We start from the raw sequence: 6,000 nt of genomic DNA on the forward strand, positions 1-6,000 counted from the left end.
CTCATCATGCAACCAAAAGGACGTATGGGGAAAAAACCCACCCCATCTCTTTTCTCCAACTTTTTTTTTTTTTACACACGCACCAGACACACACACCCACGCATGCCGTAGTGGGATTTCGCCACCTATGGGTTTCGAACCCAAGACCTCATGTTGATATTTTTCTTTTCTCCAACTTGATAAAACATGAAAAGAAATACATTGAAGAAAACTCTCCCTTTGAGAGAGAGAAAAATATCACTTCCTCATTTCCATCTTGCTAGCACAAGGAAAACCCTTCTATGCCCCAATAGGAAAAGGCCATATTTTTAGCCTTTACATACATCCTAACATCGACATGAAGAAGCTCATGGTCAAAACACCGTTTTGGTTAATACATATCATGTTGTGTCGGGCCCACTGTGATTTGTACAATACATCCAATCTATCCATCATGTGTCCCTTGATACTCTCCTACGGCCCCAAAAAGCATCCTGATCGATCATCAGTGGGCCACACGAGAGTTTTCATTTAGGATGGTACTACCACCATTAAAAACCTTCCCGATCATGAGGGGGCCCACTGTAATGGGTGCTGGACATCCAATCCGTGCAACATGTGAGTACTTTGATGCTCTCCAAGGGCCCCAAAAAAATCAAGCACTTTTTATGTGATTTGCAGATTTTCGCAGGATTTACCGTCCCAACCTCTATTTGGTGTGAATACCTACTTCATATATTGTAAAGACTTTACAAGTTAGCCAAACACATAATTTGTTTACCTGTAAACACTTTGCCACTAGAAAGCCAAACAGAATAGCATGTAAAGAGTTAACACCTGAAACTCTTTTCAGGTTTAAATGCTTACAACTTAAAACTTTACAGGCATCTGAATAACACATTCAGGAGATGCCTTCACCTAAAGCTAAGGTGCTGGGCCATTAAAGATAACATAATCAGGCCAATATGCTCATCAGGTAAACCACACATGGATCTTGAACCCCTAGTCATAACTTCTAAGCATGTATGTTGTCATGCAAGTGGGGCGCTTCTGGTTTGATTTCAGGACCACGGCATGCACATGGTGGGCCTTAAATGATGAATGGCGCTGGTCATATGCACCGGAACACACGTCCATTGCAGACAAGCAAGTACACTCAGCGTTCCTCATTCAGACTAATTGTAATTTCTCATACAATAGTAAAAAGGATTTTTTTAAAAAAAAAAAAGAAGAGAAAATGTTTTTTTTTCCAACAAGAAAATATAAGATCGTAAAACCCTAAACCCTAGACAGTGTTTATTTGAATACAAGCAGAATGCAGCATAGAATCAAAATAAGAACTGAGAAAAAGAACCGTATCAGAAAGAACCCTAGAAATAGAAATAGAAATAGAAAAAAAAAAAAAAAATCAAGAATCTGGAGAAAGAGGAGATGAAGTGAGGGACTTACATGGAGTTGGGAGGATTTTCAAGAATACGTTGAGGAGATGCAGAAGAGATGTACTTGCGTGGAATTGGGAAGAAAGGTGTCGAAGAAATGAGCAGCGATAGCGACTTCGGTTGGGGCAAGAAAAGCAGCTGAGAGAGAGAGAGAGAGAGGGGAGAGTAAGTGTATCAATGGCCAGTAGCCCTCCCGACCCGACGAACCCGTTGGGCTTTGTGCGGGCTTGGGCGTCGCTAATGCAAGGCCCTGACATATCATTCTAATTTTTTCACTAATAGCTCTTACTTGCCCCTAAATATGTTAGAAATTATGATTTGAGTACAATATAGCTTGGTCCAACTGGCTATACCAGGGTTCACTTTTTCTTTTGCAGGTTAGAAATTATGATTTGGGTGGAATATAGCTTGTGGTCCAATTGGTTATACTACATACCTCTTTTTATAATTTGTTACATATATAGGCAATAGAAATGCTCCCATTCTCAGAGAGCACTACAAGTGACAGGGCTCTTAGTTGCACTGGGACACTTAGTACAATACATTGATCTGGACTGTTCATTTGGTGCAGCCCACATTTCATATGCTACTGTGAAAGTAACATGCTATTTAAAAAAATAATAATTTAACCATTTGATCAGTGGTCTTTAATATGAACAATAAAGATTATTTGCTCGAAATAGGGCCAATCATATTTTGTTAGGAAATTGTAACTATCCCATTCATGGATAGGAAAAGGGACAAGTTGAGGATGGATTGGATCACCTGATCAATGTGATTTTGTTAGAATATATCACTGAAAGTGCGCTGTAACAAATAAACAGTCCAGATAATTTATTAGACTATGTAAATGTCCTTAATGCAACTAGGAGCACTATAACTTATAGTGCTCTAGAGCATTGAGAAATGCATTTTCTCTAGTCTATTAATTGGAATAGTAACGCTTGCACAAATGTAGAGAAATACTGGTGAGAGTAGCAACTAGTTCAAAGATGTCGAAGAATTCTTATAAAGTAGGTAGAAACAGTGTACGAAGTATCAGTATCCCTACAAGTTTCGCTGGCTAAGGATATAGAAACAATATTGATATCGCTGATAACTAGAAATGCGGAAAAACATGGAAAAAACGATAGAATTTTCAACGAAACTTAAAGAGATGTTAAGATGTACATATTTACATATTTAGAAATAAAAAAAAGTTACAAAAAGAATGCGCACATAATAAATTTTCATTTAATGGAGCCTTAAAAGCATGTATTGTTGTAAGAAATCAGTCCAGTTATTTCATCCAGCCTATTTTATCATCCAAGCATCCATCAATATTGCAAAATTCAACAACACATGATATTTCATTGACAATTGAAAATGAAACGAAAGATTGTGGTCTCAATATCGTGCATGTTGCGATGCCAATAATATTAAAATATTATCAATGAGAAATTAAACACTACATACAATAATGTGCCCATGAAAAAAATATAAAATAATTTTTTTTCTAATAAACAAAATTTGGATGATATCAATACGTTGGCAATATTATTGAAATATCGTCAATACACTTATGATACAAGCATTACCTAGAATTTACATAGTCAAAAATATTGGCAATACATTAGCGATATTGATGCATTGGTAATACAAGCAGCACCTATAATTTACATAGTTAAAAATATTAATGATTACATTAGTGATATTGATACATTGGTGATACTTAGCGATACATTGTTAATACCTGGAATTTCTGACACTACCAACGTTATCGGCGTTGCTACCAATGTTATTGGTATCGCTGTGCTGAAGATAAAGATAATATCGAAGATATTTCGATAATATTAGAGATAATTCTAACACTGGGTGGATGGTGCAGCACGTGCATTGAAATGCCAAAAGTGCTAGCATTTTGGTGAATTCAACAATGGTTACTTAAAAAGAGTGGAGGAGATATCATTGTAAATAATTTTTTTGTTAGACATGTCTCCTTTTGTTTATGTTCGTGTTACTTAAGAAAACTAAGGGCTTGGCACATACAGTGTATGGAGAGAGAGAGAGAGAGAGAGAGAGAGAGAGAGAGCTCCCAGAATAATTTCTATGGCTAGTGACTTCGTTTCCATTCTTCCCGATGTTGTCACCCTATCTCTATCTCTTATAGAGAAAGGCTTCTAGATTGGTTTCAACTACTATACTTGTGTTTCAGATTTTTCAATTTTCAAAATGACATCTTAACATAAGCTTGCTCAATAAATGTACTAAATGAATGTCACATTGTCATCATAGTGAGTCCACAAAGCTTTTATTGCTCCCTAATACTATTATTAATGCGACTGTGTAACATTAAAGGCGTGGACAAAATGCCCTTAATTGATGTGCTACTTACATCCCATTTTTTTTAAAGTTTACTCTCCTCCACTAGTTGCGAAGGTAAATTTGGCCAAATACGATTTACATTGTATACTACTGAGAGAATTGTACATGCAACACACATGCAGAGAGCAAGGGGGAGAGATATTTTTGAAGGGTAAAGAAAAATGCAGAAAGAAATAATACAGCTACACATATAAGACAAAAAGAAGGTCGCCAATATTAGGCAACCCATCCACACTTTTCTTATTTTGTGGCCCACTCGAGTTCTAGATCTACTTCTTGTTTAGGATGACATCCTAATATGAGGTGGTGTAATAGATGTATCATGATAGGGCTTACGTGGCCTTTGTTGTATGGGCTCATTATGCGGGCTACATGTGAATGTAAAGACAGGTGGGAGTGGGATATTCGTGCACAAAAAAGAAGTGAGGATGTGTAGGTAAAATTCGTTCATTTGCAAACACTTCGATTTTTAAATTTTAAAAAAAAAAAGTCACTAATCCATGGTTAAAATCTTGTTTAATGTCTTATAGAATTTCAAAGGCCATGACTCTCTTGAAATTAATTGCATGGGGCAAAAATGTTATTGGCTCTTTGCATTATATAGTAGAGATAGAGATATACTTATCTTTAAAAAAGAAAATAAAATAAAATAAAGACTAGAATATTGGAGACCATTTACTTTCATTAAGTCCTTATAGGATAAGTGTCATTTGGGTTTGGGGATTTAAATGACTAAATATTTTAATACCCCTTACTATCATAACTCCATTGGGTTGGGGGATTTAAATGGCTAAATATTTTAACACCCATACTACCATAACTCCAATGATTTGAGGATGATGAGTATTAAAATCCTGACAATTTAAATGCGTATTGGGAATTGCAATGCTAAATAATAAATACTTTTGATTTCTAAAAATATGATGAAATTTCACTTTAATACTCACTCAGGATTCTCCAAATCTCACCTTAGATTGACTGGACCGAAGTAATTTTTTAAAGGGATGGCCAATGAAAGGTTTGGCACGCAAATGATTGAGGGTCTAAATTAATGATGAAACTTTTTGTAGAATGGTCAATCCATTTCCTGTCATTGATTGAAACACTCGTTCAATTTGATTTTTTTATTTTTAGAGGAATGTAAATAAAAGGTGGAATCCATGTGATGGATGTCTAGATCAATGAGTAACCATTTCTATAATGATTAATATGGACGATTCATTTTCCTAGGCATTGACCAAAGGTTATGATCATTCAGCCAAAATAGTTTTCTAATGAGGATGGACAAGGAGGGGCGGTGCCCATGGTTCGAGTTGTGCCCCAGAAAATCAATGTAAATCTTATCCATTGATGACATGGATGGAATATATTGATATTGATGATCTTAATCATAGATCGTACTAACTATATATTCGGGATTAACTAGTTACAATACCTTATATAGTTATATGAAGTACCTTAAATGTACATGACATGGGCTAAAGGAGATGGATTACTCTAGTGGTCCTTAAGAATTTGAGAGTGGACAGAACATTCATTGACCATGACAGAGTTGTGGGATATAGATTTCAATACCCTTTTGCACGATGACCAGCTAGCAGGTTATTCAACATATTTGTAGTTGCTATCATTATTATGTGGTCATCCCTCATGAGAGGACTATATAATGACAAGTTAAGATGAAAGGTCTTCACCATCAGGCACAACAACGAGTTTGTGTGTCTTTACACTACCCTAAATAAGGCTGTGAGTGTTTCATAGTAATAGGCTCCTAATGTTGGACTAGTTGGGCACTTGCATTGGTTAGTCAGGTTCAAGTCTTTAGAGTAGGAGACTATCATGTTTAGATTACAAGCAACTTGAGGATGTATTAGCTTTGGTTAATCCTTCGACTACAAAACATGTGAGGAGTTTAATATCTTGATTACATGTGCTTTGGTTGGCTTTACAAGGCTATCATGTGGCTAACAAAAGTGGGTATAGTTGAGTGCATATATCAATATCCAGCTGAAGCTAACATGATCCAACATAGGATTCACTGGTTTCTTAGGAACTTACGACATATATCTTGGCAATAATGTGTTCATCAAGTGGTTTTTCCATTGGCTACAACAATCAAAATATTTTACAAATATTTTCAAAAGTGAACTTTTGTTTTAATTGTTAAAACCATTTTAATTGTACTTATGATATAATAGTTTAGATATTGTGTCATCCA

The 6,000-nt window shown here is 35.7% G+C and overlaps 1 protein-coding gene across 2 annotated transcripts in view; it reads right to left on the bottom strand.

The window, feature by feature from the left end:
* LOC131233818 (peptidyl-prolyl cis-trans isomerase CYP63) overlaps positions 1-1,588 on the bottom strand; it is a 33,946-nt gene extending 32,358 nt beyond the window's left edge. For both annotated transcript variants that reach the window (XM_058230634.1, XM_058230633.1), the window contains exon 1: positions 1,429-1,588. The gene's annotated coding sequence lies outside the window, so the exon portion shown is untranslated. The remainder of the gene's footprint in view (positions 1-1,428) is intronic.
* Between the last annotated feature and the right edge of the window lie 4,412 nt (positions 1,589-6,000).

Source organism: Magnolia sinica, chromosome 18, assembly GCF_029962835.1.
Source record: "Magnolia sinica isolate HGM2019 chromosome 18, MsV1, whole genome shotgun sequence".
Lineage (NCBI taxonomy): Eukaryota > Viridiplantae > Streptophyta > Magnoliopsida > Magnoliales > Magnoliaceae > Magnolia > Magnolia sinica.